The following is a 19,032-nucleotide window of genomic DNA, read 5'->3' as shown; positions in this document are numbered from 1 at the left end:
CCTTTGGTCTTCGCATTGGAGGGTTATTTTTAATGTACATCATTTCCTCAGTAAGATTTGCAGCATAGTCTTTCAAGCAGATCTGGACTGCTAACTGGGACTATGTGTGAGGCTGTGTGTGTGGAGGACAGAGATGTCACAGGGTGCCTCTTCCACCCAGGAAAGTCATTGTGTGAGTCGCCTTTATGACTATGTCTAGACAGAGCTGGCAAAGTGGACTTAGCAGGGTTAGGTTTATGGTTGGACTTGATCTTAAAGGTCTTTTCCAACCTAAACAATACTGTGATTCTGTGATTCTAAAGGCGACAGACACTGCAGTGCCTGCTAAAAGCAGTTGTATAATGAGCACTGGTGGCAACAAGTGAGCCAAGCCACTGGCCATCACTCAAGGTCTGCTCCTGAGTGCAAGCTTAAACTCTTCAGGAGATCTGAGTCCTTCTGGAGACTGGGAGCCTTTCCTACCACCTGCTGCTATCTCGCTCTCATTCCTTTTGTTCTCTGTATTGCACCAAGGCTACTATGTCAGTGCCTAATCTCATCTCTGTTTTGCTCTGAGAACACAACCAGCAAGTAACTGCCTTCTCAGAAGTGCTTTTTAGCCTTGATTATTTTCCAGGACACATCAAAAATCTGTGTGCTTGGTCTACAGAAAATAGGTTTTGTAGTAAGGGCTGATATATTTTATTAGACCAGCTGATACAGCTGGAAATAACAAAGGAGCTTCCAGACACCCAACCCCTTCTTCAGGACTGAAATAGAAGCAGCCAACCTCATACTAAGTAAAAGTCGTCTTGCTTATATCTTTAAACCATCATGGCTACAAGAGAGTATTGAATTCACAACCTGATCCAAAGTCCGGAAGGGGCAAGGGAAAGATTGCCAGTGGCTTTAGTAGCGTTTAAGTCATCCCAAGGACGCTCTGTGCTGAGATACCAAAACGTGGCTGGAGTTACAGAATCACAGAACGATAGGGGTTAGAAGGGACCTCTGGAGATCATCCAGTCCAACCCCCGCGCCAGAGCAGGTTCACCTCGAGCAGGTTGCACAAGAATGCGTCCAGGTGAGTTTTGAATATCTCCAGAGGAGACTCCACAACCTCTCTGGGCAGCTTGTTCCAGCACTCTGCCACCCTCAAAGTAAAGACGTTCCTCCTCATATTTAGGTGGAACTTCCTATGACCAAGTTTGTGCCCATTACCTCTTGTCCCGTCACTGTTGAATGACATTTGTTCTAAGGAAGCTAGTGAGATGTGTTGACACTTATTTCACAGGTATTCAGAGGTCCTCGGATGAAAAATTGTATAAAAGCTTAAAGCTGTTTTATTAATGAGCCACTTTATCTCACTTCTGCTACTCATCTGTTGCTTTTTCAATAAAAATAATACCAGTATCTAAAAGGTTTCAAAAAGGCAGTCCATGTGATTGCTGTTTTGAAGGCATTGAATGAATGGGGTCTGACAGCTGTTAAACCTTGGGGAGATTATTCTGCCAGGCAAGACTTAGAGTTTAAGCTTTTAAGTTTGCTTTTACATGGGAAACTTTTCAGATGTCTTAAGTGAAATGTCTGCCTTTTTTTTCTGAATGCATCTCTTATCTTTGCTTCCCAGAATAATTCTTTGCAATAAAAACTGGCTAGAGAGCCAGAAAATCTGTGAAAAGTAGCAGCACGGCACATCTGTTGGTGTCACTGTGATTCAGGGACACACTCTTGGCCATGGGAAGAGAAAAGCAGGTACAGACCTGAAACCTCAAATGGTCCTCATGTCTCATAATCGGGAGTTGAGAATTTGAGGCTTTTGTGGAAGAAGGCAAGATCAACAATCACTTTAAGCATCTAAATGTACACAGGTATATCCTGTTTCTGGCGAATTTTTATGCACCTCATGTTCTGCTCTGTGCACGTTCATGAGCTCTACAGTCTTGGCTGAACTGACACAGCTAAATGACTATTTCTCATCAACGTCATGAGCTCCAAAAACTAGAGGAGTTCACACTCCCTTTCATCTTGGAGACCCTATTCATCCTGGAAAAGCCCAGAGGGCATGGAGGTCAGATCAAAACACAGGCTGAAGAGGAGGGACTTTCCTCTTGTTCTTTCACAGCTTCCAGGTGAAAGCACTTCCCAGTGTGGGCAACCTTGAAATCTAGGCTTTGTCAAATCCACCTCCTAACTAGCAGGAGAGAAAATGTTCTGATCAAGGGGACCCTTTGTCCTTCCTGTTGAATCTTCTGTTCCAAATAGCAGTAGAACAATGAGAGAGAGAATTTAAGAGGCAATTGTAGCTCAACAAAAGTTGATGGTGATTCCTGCTGGGATATTTTCACAGATTTTGGGTCTAACAGTTGTCTAATGCAAAACACAGACATAGTTCAAGATCAGTTTGTGCTTTTGTCTTTGTAAGTTCTGAGCTGAATACCCACCACAAAACATACTCCACCAACAATTAGGCATAATTATCAGCGTGAGCATAGCAGCAAATCAGACCTAGAGTTTAATATGCAAAATACCATACAAATTGCTGAGAAGTTACTTACGGGGCAGCCTTGATTTTATGAATTCATTGGAGACATTTCAGTTAATGCACAGCACACGAGGTGCTTGAAATTACTCTCATAATCTCATTACGTACCCATGCACAGCGTCTGTTGGATACACATTGCCTTTCAGCTCTAACACAAAGTGGGTTCAGTTAAAAAAATGATCAAATCATATAAGACAAGAGCTACTCAGGTTGGGCAACATGAAGGAAAATGAGTACATTTTCGTTTGCACAAAGAATGAGTAACAACATGGGTCTAATAAGAAAGGGAGCTAGAAAAATTAATGGAGTATATAAAACTAAAGCACAGGAAGGTGATGCATTAGCAACTTGCTGTGTATGAAAACGAGCGATAGAAGATGTCTGCCAGGACCAGGTCAACTAGAGGCGAAATGAGGTAGAGTCTTATGGAGGATGGTATGGCAATCACAAAGCAGCGTTCGCCGCTCAGGAGAGCTGCATTTTCCTATAGACAAAGATGGTTTTATTCAGTTGCCTAACCATCAGTGGTTTGTACCCTCTTGGACCAGAAACCAGTGATCAGGAGGGATCCTCCAGGGCAATTCAAATGGATTTAGATGCTTTCAAATAAGCAATCAGATCTTTTCCCAGACCTTCATTGATTCTAATGGCAGATTAATTACTCAAAACACATTTAATTGTATAAATTACATGTACTAGTTTACATGTTTTTTCCCACCCTTAATTTCTCTATGCCACAGAATAAGATACCATAATCACATGTGATCCAACTGTAAATTTTATTAAATTCTCAGAGACAGTAATATTTTCTTCCAAAGCTGCTAGATATAAACCTCCAGTTAAAGAGAAGTTACATCTTAAAATTAATAAAGTATATGACTTCAGTGGCACAAGAAATGGTGTACGGTCACCTAAAACTCTGAGGAGCTTGTACTCTCTTCCCAATCTGTAACAGGAAACATATTTTTTCCTCCAAACCTTTGTCTTTTATATTGTAAACACTTTAAGGGCTTGATTGATTGCACTATGGGCTGAAAAAAGAGATCTTGTAGTCTTACAAAAAAACACTGAGAAAGAAGTAACATTTTCTTGAAATCCGAGAAAACTGGGGAGAAAATTAAGCCTTGTTCTTTAGGATATAGAGATGAGATTTTTCCCTCACTAAGAAGAATCACCTTTTGCTCATTTTAAGACAATTATTACGGAAGAGGCTAAAATTACAGGTAAAATAATTTCAGTTTTTAGAAGAAACTTCCTAATCACTGGAGCAGAGGATGCCTAGGATAAAGACTGAAGAATGATGTGGGATTCCTGGGACTGGAGGTTTCTCAGATCAATTAACACTAGTAGTGATTTAACTGACTGCCTCTGGAGGCAAGTACCCTTATATTTTCAGGATTGTATCTCTGCACTGAGCAACCCCAGTTCCTGCTGTCTTCCCCCATAGGTCGTGCTTTCAGATGTGTTAATAATTTTTGCTGCTGCTCCATCACTTTTGGCCCCATGCCTGGGGCCATATCCAAAGCTGAGCAGAGTTGAAGGACCCTGGAATGCGTCTTGCAGATGCTGCTTTTGCCTAAAGTGTGTCTCAGTGCAACGTCAGATTTTGTGGCATCTGTGACATTGCAGATGTATGGGGAGCCTGGAGTGCACTGCACTTTCCCCTCTAGATTTTAACCAGCCATTCCCCATCCTGCACTTGTATGAGTGAAAATCCCTGCAGAAACACAGAACTTGGTGTTTCCACACAAAAAGAGGAAAGAATGTGGCAGAGAGGGAAGAAGTCCGTCCTAAACTGCAGTTGCCACAAGCCTAAAATTCTATTTTTCCCTATAAACACAGCCTCTCTCAAACTCAGATAACAACATTTCGATCAGTTGCTTGTTTTTCTTGTTACCAAAAAAAATTGACTAAGAGCAAATGTCAAAAACTCCTTGCAAAACTTGCAGCCGACACAGTTTCTTTTCTGAGAAATGTCAAAGTTTTACCTTGTTTTAATGAGTAATCATGGGAAATGGAACAGTAGTTTGGTTTTGCAAAGTATAACAGTAATAGCAGGCAGCAGTACAAACCCAGTGGCTGGGCATGAAGTGTGAATGAGAAGCAGCATTCAGCAGTAGACCTTTGCCATCATTACAGTGACAAAAATAGCAAACTTAAGGAAAAAAAAAACAACCAACAAGCCTCTGCTTATTTTGTTCGGAGTTATAGATGTATAATGAAATTGTGCATCAGGATATTCTTATAGACCTTAAACTTTTACTTAAAATACCAGTTGCACTGATAAATCACAAACGTGTACATAGCTATTTCTGGGTTTTTCTATTTGTTTGGGTGGGTTTTTTTCATAAGGACTATAAAGGTTTAATTGGTGTTTAAGACCCACAGAATCATGAGAACTCATGGCCACAAATATGAGCTAAAATGGGCTAGGAATCATCTCAGCTGTAGGCATCACGTCTCAGCCAGTAATTTCATCCTAGGGATGCAGTGTGTGGTAGATGGGAGGAATCACTTGTTAGGACCGGTTCTCTCTAACTCAAAATGATGCAAGGAAAGAAGAATTTGCTGATGGCATGATTTTGAAAGAATGGGGAAATAACATGCTAAAATACAGAATACTGTTGCTGGAAAAAAATGTAAAAAAATAAAAGAATGCCCAAACGACCTCCTTTTCTGGAGCTCCACCATCTTTGTACCAACTAGGCATAGCCGGTAATATTTACTAAGAAATATTCCTTTGTTTTTAACTTCAACTCTTTATTTTTTAAATAAATTGATATGCAATGGGGATTATTAAATTAAGATTAATTTTGGTTGGTTTGAGTTCCTCTAATCTCTACGTTTGTAAGAGTTCAGAACTCTACTGCAGCTTTAGAGGACTGCTTAGGTTCAGATGGGGGACAGGACTGTTTCTATCTTTTGTTTTTTCTTGGTATGATTGCTCTGTTTATCTAAGTTCTCTTAATTGCAGTAGTGGCCAGTTAACTGCATGACTTTCAGAATATATCTCATGGAAAAAGAAAAAGAAACAATTGCAACAAACTGGGATTTCTACCCCCATTCAGCGTTACTCCTTTATACATTTTCATGCATGAGTGCCACAGTGCAGAATGAAGCGGGAGATTCCTCATGTAGGGTCATCAGAGCACTCCAAAGGTAGGATATTTCTATTTTAACCCTGAGCAAGGATTTCCTCCAGCGGCATACCTCGGTGGGGCTACCTCCCTCGGGCAGAAGAGTGCACAGATGTTGCTACTCTGCTTCTGCCCTATTAAGAGCCAGAGCAAATAGCTTTACAGTCTTTCTTTCAAAACAAATATGCCTCCGAAAGGCTGATTCTCCGGAGGCGTAACTGATTACAGGAGCTTTACATCTTGTTTCATTACAATTCAGGAAGCTGTAATGCTTGGCACCCGCTGAGGATTTATCTATCTCCAGAAGTGTAGCCAAGGGTGAACAGAGGTAAACAAAGTTTATCCTCTTCCAATTCGGGCAACTGGCAGTTTACAGCTCCATGTGGTGGGCCTGAAATACCAAACAAGTGAGTTTATCCACTTGTTTATTGACTCCCGCGCAAAAGCCCCATGCCGAAAGAGAACAAAGATGCCTTTATCGTTCCTAAAGACAAAGCCTGGCTCATCACCGCATGTCGGATGGAGCAGAAAGCTAAAACAAGGAGGGCAGAAACTAACTGCAGCCTCGTTTCCTATGGAAGAGCATGCTTTTATATAGCTTGAAGCGTTTTCCTGTGCAGGGGTGAATCACAGTAAGGCAACACCTCAGAAGAAGACCAGGGTGGTGTTCAGGTTGACTCACACCTATCACTGTTAGCTCGAATGGGAAATATGCCCAGACCTGGTTTTGCAGCTGACTTTAAACCATAGTCTGGTACCCAAGAATTCCCTCTAATCTTTTTTCCCTCAGGTTTTGTATTTTTCCTGCTGATCAAATCCCCCCTGATGTGCCAGGAGGTTTGGAATCGATAGCCTTGCTCTGAATCATATCAGCTTTCACATTTTCTGTTGTCCTTGTTGTTATGAGAGACTTCGCTGCTTTAAGACATCTTCTTTCAGGTGCTGCATTTGTAAGAGACAGAAGATTTCCTAGCTGGCTTCCCGTTATGCTCACGCAAAGTGTTTTGATGATTTGTTTCTTTTTATGGCTTGAAGGTGGTTAGGAATAATCTGCAATCGCAATGATGAAAACCATGCTAAGTGAATTCTGGAGGCAAGAAAAAAGAACACAGAAGCGATTACCCATACACAAATCATTAATGTGGTAATGAGATAGCAAAGCTGATTCTGCATCATGATTGTAAAGGAAACATTTGTAGGTTTTCCACAAAGAGACTGGAGCGTTGCAATTTTGCTAGTGTCAGGAGTATGCTGTTGGTATTTTTATCACAAGAAAACATAGAAAGACCAGGAAAACATAGAAAGACCTTTTGAAAGTTCACTGAAATTGAGAGGAAAGTTTTCCCCTGACTTTAATGGAATTTAGATCAGGTACGAAACACTTTTTAATTAACCAATTTACAAAAATTTAAAAATTGAATACAAAGTGTCTATAAAGAAAGAATGTTTAACAAGCTTTGCTAACGGCTGGTACAGACCGTACACAGCCTGCAGGCATCCCAGCAACCAGTTCCAGGGTTGGAGACATCATCTGCTCCCGCAGCAAGGGTCTGAAGAGGAGGGCTAGAAGGGACCTCAGCGCTCATCCAGTCTATGTCTCCCCCTTCAGCTAGCACCAATTACACCAACAATATTCCTGACAGCTGGTTTCCTAATATAGTCCTAAAATGCCAGACTTTCCCCATCATCTCTCAGAGCTCTGAGCAGGGAATCAGAGTTTTCCAACACTCCTCTAAACAACAGAATTAGGGACCACTGATTCCTAGGTCTTCCTCTCAGGTTTGAAATCGATCCACAGCGGTTTTGAAAAGACAGACCATTCAGGCAGACAGCCGACGTGCTAGCCAGAACTTCCTTGTATTTATGGCAAGCAAGACGGGGTCATACAGAATCATTAAAGCTCTGAGCACCATGGGAGATGGGTGTCATCGCTTGATAGTGCTGTATAAAACCGTAACAGTAAAACCAAAATCTGCATTGAAAACTGATCAAGGTAAAGTGATTCATTGTCTTCCTTTTTGGTGCTGAAGATGACCTCAGTCACAGCGGGTGGGAGGCAGCAGGGGGAATTGCTTCTCTGAGGACAGTAGCCCATCCAGTGAGTGAATAACTCACAAATTCCCAAGAAGCATTTGGATGGGTGAATTGAGAAATGGAAAAAATTCACCAGAATATTTACGAAATGTCTTCAAAGGACCCTAGAGATGGATTTAACTGAGGACTAATTAGTCTGTCTGAGTATAACTTACCAACATTTTCTTCCTGCAGCACCACAACCCGGGAGGCTCAGAGCAACCTGGTACAGGAGGCAGAGACCTCAATCCTCAGCAGCCAGCTGGCTCCTGTGACAGATGGTGCTGTGAATTGTAGGAGAGAAGGTGTTCCTCTTAAAGAAGTCTGTATGGTCATCACCAAGCTGGACTTACTCATGTCCTACTACCGTGCTTCATCTTTAACTGCAAGGGAACTGGACAACCCTCCAGCTTTTTTACAGCTGATGGAAAGATTCATGGTGAAGCCTTGTTGCTCTCTCCATGGCCCACTTCCTACAGATCTTAATCAGTTAACCATTTTCTAGCACAACTGTGCTATGTACTCAAGAGAGATTAGCTGGATTCACTTGCAAGAAGTAAACAGCAAGAGACATCTAATCTTTGCTTGACAAAATGAATCTTTCAGGTACTGCTCGCCAGTTCTGAATGATGGTCTGGAGCTTCCACCTCTCCAGCCTTGGAGAGTTGTTTGTATTTTCCACAAGCAGATGAGCCTTTTAGTACTGCCTTTGCTCACAATCCTCATGAATAATAATGTGGAGTTAGACAGACTTCCTATGCTCATCAGGCTGCACATGAAGGAGCTGTTGCCTGGCCACTTGGGGTTAAGGGCAATGCATGAAAAATCACGTCTCTGATTGAAAATGGCAGGGAAGATTGAAAGGGGAAAAAAAAAAAAAGCTAGCTGAGCCTCTTAGCTCAGCCCTGAGGGAAGAAAGGCAGATTCCTCACAGCTGTAAGTCTTGTGGTATCAGGGCTTTCCTTATGGTCCTTGTTCTTGGATCTGAATGATGAGGGGGAAAGTCTCTGTTATTTTTCCCATTAATAAAAATAGTTGACAGCCCCTCCTGATGATATGACAAGCCAGTTAATGAGAACTCTGTGGCTGTGACACCAGAAAGCTAGAAATCAAATTGTTTGCCTGGATCCTACCCTTTTTTTGGAAAGGGAGGCAGGAGGGGACCGAAGGATAGAGCTTCAGGGATGGGGCTACTGTGAAAAGGTATTGAGAAAGCACTGTTCACAACTACTGGGCATCTCTTCATGCTTTCCTGGAGGTAACCCCACTGACATGTATAATAAGGGCACAAGGGACCACTGCAGGAGACAGTGTCTTCAGTCAGCACTGGCAGGACTGGAGCATCTTGGCAGCATGTTGTGCTGGTGGCACGTGGGGTCTCGGCAGTGGCGAGGGTTGGTGACGGAGCACCTGAGCTAACAAAACCTTGCAGGGCTGTAGGTCCATGTGGGCAGATGCATTTCCAATTCCAGGGGCAACACCAGACCCAGAATCTCTCTCGGTGAGCAGGGTTCAATGCAGACACTCCATCATCTCTGGCATGTGATGTCTTTCTGATCCCCAGATGAAATCCTTCTGAAACCTTCAGATGATCAGCCCATTCCAAACAAGCAGCAATGTTTGTCTTCATTTCCTGCAGCATCTTCCTTGCTCTGTGTTTCCCCCTCCAGTTCTACGTATTTTTCTCTTCCTGTGCTGTGTTTTCTCTAGCTTGTGTGCTTTTCAAGGCCAGGTAATCACTGCGCCTGCAAACCCAGTGTAAATCAATGGCACTGAATCCAGGGACACTGAATATGCAGAGAAGTCTTAAAACACTGGTACACTTGGTATGATTACTTCACCAGTATCTTCAGTTTAACCATAGTGTCTCAAGCATATAGTGACAACCAGGCTGCTTCAGTATTCTCTTGTGTGATACAGCACGTTTTGAAATTCTAGCAAACCATTCCTTTTGCTTTGCTTTTTCATGTATTATATCCTGACTAGTTCCGAAAGATTACTTCCCGGAGAAATAAGTCCCTAATTTTATTAAATACAAGAAGAGCAGAGGACAAGTATTCTAAAAGGGAACAAACTTTATATAAGATAAAAAAACAACTTTACAGCAACCTCCTAGCCAAAGCAATCGTCTCCTTTTCCATTTGCAGTAAGGTTTTGTTCTGTCTCTTCCAAAGAGAGCTGAGTATCTAAAACATAAAAATACCCAAACCATTCTTTCACTTGCCAAAGGTCCTGGCATTGTAATCTCCATAGCAGATCACATTTGTGATTCTTTGTGATTCTTACACTGCTTTTTTCAGGATGATACCACCTCTAGAACAGTCCTCAAGTAATCTATTTTGGTGCTTACTAACCTTTTAAATTACTTCCCTTTCCTTCTTGATCTTCGATACCTTGCATCTTCCAGGTCCAGGTGAATCAGCCCATCAGCATGCCCCATCTTATGCAAGAAAACAAAGGTCAATAAAAAACCTAATTCTTCCATGCAGTCAACATTTGGCCAAGCACCTTCAGAGAATGGTTTTGATGCTGAATTATTTTTGATTTCCAATTTCAGCCACTTAGCTAGGCCTCCCAAGGAGTGGGATAGCAGGCCTGTGCTCTGGTTTTGCTCTATCCATAACTGCTTAAAGTATTTTCATCCCTTTTAGTTCCTTCCCAGTAAACTCAGACCTGGTGATCCTGGACTCAGCTGTTTAGGTGATCAGTAGTTGTTCCTCACTGAAGAATGGAAGAGACATGGTCTGCTTTCCAGAACACCTTCCCTCCATTCCACCATCCTTATGTTCTTCAAAGGTGAAAACCGAGTCACTGAATTTAGCATAAGTCAAAAAACACTGACAGATGAGATATTTGAGAGCTGTTTACATCTGCCAGTTAATTGGCTATTGCCTATGCAGTAGCAGTTGATAGACACCATCAAGAAAATAGTGCCCCCAGAGAAAATTATCTCCTCTTTATACCCCTTGCAGTCACCTGGGAAATATGCTATGTCTGATAATGCTATGCATATATTATGTGGGAAGGAAAGTATCCAATCTGTACTTTTGCCTACAGGCATGCTGTATTGATCGTACTCTCACCAATATATCATTTATTTATTTCAAGTCAGCTCGGCAAGGCCAGTCTTGGGAAATGAGTTGGATGGGTTGCATCCAAAAACAATTAACAGGTGATATTTCTTCTAAGCTGAATTTTAACTCAAGTCTGGACAAGAAAGGTGTATTAAAGAGCATTGGTAAACATCCTCTTTTTTAACTGTGGAAAATTTCCTCTCCATAGCTGTTCAGAGCTGCTTGCTCATTAGAAGCTCAGAAGGACAGACAACTGGTGTTGGGGTCCCTTGTGGGCTTTCTGCAATACACAGGAAGGCCTAAAATAGGAAACCCAAAAGCTGAGGTGGCCAAGTTCAAAGGTGCAAAGTCATTCCCTTTAAGACAATGTGCGGGAGAGTCCCCTGACATCTCCGTGATGCCAAGGCCTGATCAAGGGACTCTTCACCATTGCAAGCCCATGGGCTGCAGGCTGAGGAGAGACCCCAGACCCTGCAGTCCAACCCATAGCCTTATCCACGCATGGACCCTCTCAATATCACAGAATATCACAGAATCACTAAGGTTGGAAAAGACCTGTAAGATCATCAAGTCCAAGCATCAACTAACACCACCATGCCCACTAAACCATGTCCCACAGCGCCTCATCCACACGTTCCTTGAACACCTCCAGGGATGGTGACTCCACCACCTCCCTGGGCAGCCTGTTCCAGTGCTTCACCACTCTCTCAGTAAAGAAATTTTTCCTAATATCCAGCCTAAACCTCCCCTTGTGCAACTTGAGGCCATTTCCTCTTGTCCTGTCGCTAGTCACTTGGGAGAAGAGACCAAGACCCACCTCACCACAACCCCCTTTCAGGTAGTTGCAGAGAGCGATGAGGTCTCCCCTCAGCCTCCTCTTCTCCAGACTGAACAACCCCAGTTCCCTCAGCCGCTCCTCATCAGACTTGTGCTCCAGACCCCTCACCAGCTTTGTCGCCCTTCTCTGGACATGCTCCAACACCTCTATGTCCTTCTTTGTGAGGGGCCCAAAACTGAACACAGTATTCAGGATGCAGTATTCCATCATACGTAGAGCAACCAGACTTCCAAAGACCAATGCTAAAAGTAAATACTGGACACAAAGTTTTGGGGGATCCCACGCTATAAGTTAGCTGCCTACTTCAATCATTGCCATCTTTGTGTGACAGCTATTGTCACAGACAGTATTCAGGGCTTGTTGGACCACAGGGCTGATGATACTCTGTCTTACACTTCCTCCATTTCTTAAATCCCAGCTAAATCTCTGTCAAATACATTATAAATCTGGCATTTCAAGATTCTCACTGCACTTGTATTGAATGAAGACTACGTAGAAAATCTTGTTTCTTTGCTATGGGAAGCTGGTATGTATCAGGGGGACCCCATCAATATGTTGGCCCCAGCACATCTTGCGCAGGGAGCAGCAGGGCAGGCAGCTGGCTGCCTCTCTGCTGACTTATCAGTGGGGGCACAGGAAGCCCCAAGCACAGTCTGCAAGCGGTGATTCAGGGAACGGGAAGGATGTGGTCAGCAGCAGCAGCTATCAGATGCACTCATCTTAAGATTCTCATATTTCTGCATGGGAAGGTGGCAAAAGCTCTCCCTCCCACCACCCATCCCCAGCTTATATGGTGAGACCAGAGGCAGAGCCGAAGTTTATCGTATTTTCTAAGTTGCCTCATTTTGCTTCCTGTTTTGAGCAGCGACAGCCAAAAACACCTTGTTCTGAGAACATAACAGCTTCCAGCGTGATTGTTCAAGCAGATTTCAAATGAAGGCCTTTTAATGCTGCTACCGTACCAAGCTCTTCAAGTAAAGCCAGCATGTCAACTCCATTAGTTAATAGAAACAGGAGCCTTTTACCCCCCTCTTCAGCTAAACACCAAAAAAGCATTTCATATGAGACACACACTTGTTTCTTAAGTTCATGTTCCATGCATCTTACTGTTTAAGTGTTTAAAAGCTTTGTATCACGTGTTAGCTGCACAGGGCTGTGGTCTTCCTTGCCATATAACGTCCATTCATCCTCTCTGTTCACGTGGTCAGCTTGATCTTTGCTTGGTCAGTCCAACTACTTCTCTGGCATGGGATCAGGAATCAGAGCACAGAGCAGAGCTCAAATGCTGTGCTTAATACTGTTGAACAATTCCCAGCAATGTCAGCATTTGTTCTTGACAACAAGTTTTCATTTATAAAAGAGCTATTTTGATGAAGCAATGGATAAGTGGGTGATCCAAATTCATATAAATTAATACCAACAGGGTCACAAAAATACTTTTTAGCTAAAAGAAAGCAAGCCATTAAAGTCACTGCACTCTTATTATGTCAGTCTCCTGTTCCATTATTTTTACCCTGGCTAAATTTTGGACTTGTTTTTCTTGAACCATACGTAAAAGCCGCATTTTTTTTTTTTCATATAACATCCATCTATTTAACATTGTGCTTCAATTCAAAATTTCTCTTTAACTAGAAAGCTGTTAGAGCCCACTCTTCCATTCAGTATCTAAGCCCCCCACACAAGAGAAATTAGCTACAATAGCAGCTGGAACCTTAATTTGGCACTGACCAGAATGCACATTAAACAATGCAAATGTTATAAGGCGGTGCTATAAAATACACCTGCACACTAGAGCATTTCCCACCGACTGATGAATCCCACCTTTACAATACAAGTCACTACCTTCCAGAAGCTCTAATTGAAGAATACCACTCAGGTTGTTAAGTGCTACAGCGCTTTTGCACAGGGATAGCAAGACGGACCGCAGGTGGCAGATAGTCCATCAAGACGTACTAACTGCCTCATATATCTGAGCTGCTGGAAGACATGTTGTTACCTGCTGAGCCAGGTAATTGTATCTGTCTCCTTCCCTCACAGTAGGCCAGAATAGAAAATACTCAGACTTAAAGGTTGGTTTGCATTTATCACTTGACAAAGCGGTTCTGGTGTTAATGGGGCTGCTCAGCCTTTGCCATGACATATGGGAGAGGACATTGCTTGGGCATGGGATGGAAAAGGTACTCCTCCACAAGGACAACTAACCCTGCGCTCTCTGGCATTTCTGCCTCCGTCCGTTTCAGACGATGAATGGAGGACTGCTCCAGCCATACCTTCGTACCCAGTGTTTATTCTTCCTCCACCTCCCCCCTTCCACTTCTCTCTGTAGCCTGTCTCTTCTACAGCTAACCAACTTCTTCCCTTCCCAGCAGTGTATATAAGTTATCACTAACCCTTTGCCAGTGTTTTCTTGAAGCCACACAGTTACGCAAGCAAGTGGTAAGACTTCAAACTCAATACAGTACCAGCCCTCCAAGAATTTAGTCTGCTCCCACCATTGCAGAGTTGGTCCAAATTTCTCAGGCAGGAGTTTTCCGTTGGAAAATGCTGTCTGTGCAATGCTGCAATGTTCTGCAGGAATGTGATGACTTCTTCAAGACCATGAGTGGAAAGCGGGCAGTCAGGTTAGTCAGCTGGTCTCCTGCCAGCCCACCTTCCCAGGCGTTCTGGCATCACAGCCACCTCTGTAACATCCAACTCAGGATTCAGGCTGCCAACTTTCCAGCTTTCCAGGCAGAAGGGATGGTATGAAACTATTGCCTTGTTTCCACAGTGGACCAGGGTTTGATGCTGCAGGAGCGGGCTGGTACCTTTGCTCCTTGCTTATTCCCTAAGCTGATGGCCTTCACGGATATCTATCACAGCTCTCTGTTTCCCTGGCTTCATCTGTATCCAGTCACCACTGCTGTCTTCTAACCAGTTGTGCAAAGCCAAGAATAAACATTCAGAAATGGAAGGTTCTCCAAAACTTACCAGCTGTAGGGGAAAATAAGAAGAAACTCTGTGAATGTAAAAAACTGCCCAATTGAAGATATTGAGGGGGAGGGGAGATGGCAAATTCAAGGGTTTTTCTGATCAAAAAAATATTTTGTTTTAATTACCTTCTCTTTCCTCACAGAGTGTGAAGTTTGACCTTATTTTCTATGGGATAAAAGATGCTATGACATTCACTGGCAATGTCTTTCTGTTCTCTATGAGGTTAGTTTTAAGTACAAGACCTGCCCCCATGCATCCATCAAACTATTGCTAGAGAGCTTTAATGCTGACAGACTATCATTTTGTGGAAAATATCCCTTCAGATAGTTGGGAAAATGCCACCTCTTTTTTCCCATAGCTGACTTGTGGTAGATTTGACAAACCAACTTTTTCTTCTGATTCAATCCCAACTGGCTCGCCAAACTCACTGGATCTCGGGCCAGTCTTTCCTGGAGTTTCTTTTATCTAAGCAAAGTGAAGCAGCCTTAAATGAATGAAGCTTGATTCGGTGATGACCAAAATTATCATTTTGCCTTACAGTTTAGGTTTCCAACTGGAGGTATGATAAAATATATAGACTAAAGAGCAAAGACCAGGATCATGACCAGAAAGTAGGTCAAAAATCAGGAAACAGAAGTAGAACAGCAGAGTAAGGATGGGAACCTGGAGGACTGGAGCACACCAGAACAAATTTCACAGCAGGCTGAGAAGAAATTTGAAGTTTAACTACGGTTTGTCTCCTTCCTGGTGTCATCTGTGCCACAGGACTCCTCTTGGGAGATCCATATCCTTAAAATCGCCAGTGCTGGGAGACAGAACATGTGGCTGATTCTTGTGAGTTATTGTGGCAACTGTCAAACAGTAAATTAATAACACCTCCTGGATAACATATTACTTTGAGAAAATGGATTGGTTCCCTTTTGTCTTTTTTTTTTTTGCATCTTTATTGCTTTCAATCAAGGAGGAGGAAATTAAGGAGAAAACACTCAAGATATGGCATGACACCGCTTTTATGTATGAACACCTTTGACAATGCTTTTGTTGTGGATCTGATTTCTTACATAAACAGAAACAGTGGCCACAGAGTGACAAATGGACAGGGAATGTTCTAACTTCAGAGAGCAACAATGATGTGAGCTGTGAAATGGTAACTTTTTTTGGCGTTGCTCTTTCTTCCAGCAATGTGAATCTGGATTGGTGCCTCTGAAAACCGAGTGTGGTCTTCCTCTCTGATCATTCTTGATATCCTAAATTTAGGAGAAAAATAAGAATAACTGCAACAAAATTGCATATAATTTTCCTTCCAGACATACCCTATCATTAGACAGATATACAGTGCATGGATTATTATCAAACCCATAATGACAGATTGCTGAAGAGATCTGAAGCCTACACAAGTCCTAGATTATTCTCCAGGGCCCCTAAATGCAGTACAAAATTAGAGCCACTCTCTAAGCCATAGTGCTCTGGGTGAAATAATACAAAGATGCTACAAATATCTAAAGATATCAGTGCACCTCATCAGGCAAGACGACCCTTATTGTTTCTCTACAACGTGGACTCACTGAAAAACTGAGGTTTGCAAAGGTGATGTCTAGAACAGTTTGTGTTAGATTCTTGTTGTTTTCAGGGTTTCTGGATGCCTTGTAAAAGTACCTCCAAGGATGTGGATTAACAATATTTTGAGTAAATATGCTCCTTTTTCATGGAAGGCAGGGTAGCATTCTGCTTTTGTAACTTAAGAGTCTAAGGTCATGTGTATACTAGTGAACTAAACAAGAGCTGGACATAGGCCCAGGCACTGGGCAGTGATTAACCACGCTGTTTATCTGGTAGCACAGCCCACGGGAAAGTTTTGGCCCAGGCCAGCCTGTATCCTGAGAGATTCCCAAGCACCATCCAGGGAACAGAGTTAACCCGGGGCAGTTTAAGCACAGTGACCTTCTGTATTACTCAAATCACTGGTGGTACCCAACTATTTCTATCCCAGATTAACTGATGTCTCAGGAGTTCACAAAGGTCACTCCTCATCTGGTGTGTAGAAACAGTGTGAGGAACTACGAGGCTGGCAGAGGCACAGCAGCAGAGGCTCTGTCTTGACAAAAGCATCTTCTGCCCTTGAACTCTGCCTTATGCCCATGCAGAGAATGTCTCCAAGTCTTTTAAAGCCGAATCCAGTGCTTGATTTCCAGTCCTTCAGGAAAGTTGAGCAACCACTCAAAACCAGTCTTGGCATCCTCCTTATGACATCTGAACAAAGAGGTGACATCTATAACAGTAAACTAAACAGGGGCAGGTCATATTGTCTTGTCCTGACACCAACAGGCAGGACTTAGCCGTATCCACACTATTAAACTCTCTTATCCTCCCAGATGAGGTGACTACATCTGAATTGCCTATTGACCTGCACCGACACCCAAACCAAACCCAGAAATTGTCTGGGTAAGAGCTACTAGGCAGAGGTCAAAAGCAGGCCAGGGATCAATATTAAGAATTTAAAAATATAACTGATTGAGGCTGTGCAACATGAGCTGGCACCATTTAATTTGTTGGTATAGACGCAGCCAAATCCTGGACTCAAGTCCTATTTAGGAGTGAATCGGTCTCGGTGATGTTTCATCCAAGTGGAAGTTAGCAAGGCAAAGAGCTGCTACCATCTATTCCTCACAGGCATTGAGCTGACCTGTTTCAGAATAAATAGCATTTCCTTGTGCCCCAGCTTTCTTGCTGATCCCAGGGCCAGCACAGTGCAAATCCTTGCCAATAGTACAATTTCACACCACCCAAACTCAGGCCATGAAAGGATGTTGCAGACATTGTCCCACTCTTCCTCCACCCTATGGACTGTGATTTTCACATACTGTGCATATATTTGTTCTCTGTTTGGAGAAGACCATTGGGAAAAATCTGTCAGCAATTTCCTGTGAAGCTAGAAAGGGAGATGGAAAATAAATGTTTGACTTTATAATGTCACCTAAGGTGGGCATCAGCTCACAGATTAAGATGCATCCCTAAACATTGGTGTGACCGCATTCGCTGGGTGACTGTTCCCATTATAGTCAATGGAGGTCCACTTAAAATGATCCATGAAGCCTGGAGAGCAAATCAATCAAATGCTGTTGCTGACACATGGGTAAGCTGAACTGCTCGCTAGGCTCCATGACTTATAAAATAGGAGATATGAGTCTATTGCCTCTGGTGCCATTTTAGACACAGTAGGATATCTGAAGCATTCTGAGACTCAGCACAGGAAAGACATGGACCTGTTGGAGCGGGTCCAGAGGAGGATCACAAAAATGATCGGAGAGATGGAACACCTCTCCCGTGAGGACAGTCTGAGAGAATTGGGGTTGTTCAGCTCCAGGGAGACCTTATTGCGGCCTTCCAGTTCTTAAAGGGCACTTATAAGAAAGATGGGGACAGACTTTTTAGCAGGGCCTGTAGCAATAGGACAAGGGGTAATGGTTTTAAACAAAAAGAGGGGAGATTTAGACTAGATATTAGGAAGAAATTCTTTACTGTGAGGGGTGGTGAGGCACTGGAACAGGTTGCCCAAAGGAGCTGTGGATGCCCCCTCCCTGGAAGTGTACAAGGTCAGGTTGGACGGGGCTTTGAGCAACCTGTTGTGGTTGAAAGTGTCCCTGTTCATTGCAGGGGGGTTGGACTAAATGACCCTGAAAGATCCCTTCCAACCCAAACCATTCTAGGATTCTGTGATTTATAGGGAACTGTCAAATACGGCACAGGACATACGGACACCTTTGTGTCCTGCACTGACAGCTGGAGACCTGACTGGGTACATGAGATCAACTCAAACAGTACTAGCCCCCTGTGTGGGCATCTCAGCACACCTTTGCATCTCCATTGATTGCAGTGGAGACTGGATGCCCTACATGCACAGGAACACTCACCTACACTTTAATTCCTTAATTTGTGAGCGGAGTCACATGTGTGCTGTCTGGATTAACTTGGTGCGTGATAAGGCATGAGATGCAAGACTAAAACCTTTAATCCTTTTACCCAAGTTGATACTAAATTTCTTAGAGACATGTCCTTGAGATGTGACAAAACCTAAAAGACTCCTCTGTTTGTTGCATCATTCTGCAGAACTTCATAGTTTTCCTCTTTAGAATTTTTCATGCTTCTGACCATGAAAAAAGGGAAGGGAAGGGAAGGGAAGGGAAGGGAAGGGAAGGGAAGGGAAGGGAAGGGAAGGGAAGGGAAGGGAAGGGAAGGGAAGGGAAGGGAAGGGAAGAAGGGAAGGGAAGGGAAGGGAAGAAGGGAAGGGAAGGGAAGGGAAGGGAAGGGAAGGGAAGGGAAGGGAAGGGAAGGGAAGGGAAGGGAAGGAAGGGAAGGGAAGGGAAGGGAAGGGAAGGGAAGGGAAGGGAAGAAGGGAAGGGAAGGGAAGGGAAGGGA

The sequence above is a fragment of the Gavia stellata genome, chromosome 6 (assembly GCF_030936135.1).
Source record: "Gavia stellata isolate bGavSte3 chromosome 6, bGavSte3.hap2, whole genome shotgun sequence".
Taxonomy (NCBI): domain Eukaryota; kingdom Metazoa; phylum Chordata; class Aves; order Gaviiformes; family Gaviidae; genus Gavia; species Gavia stellata.
This window is presented reverse-complemented; position numbering follows the sequence as displayed.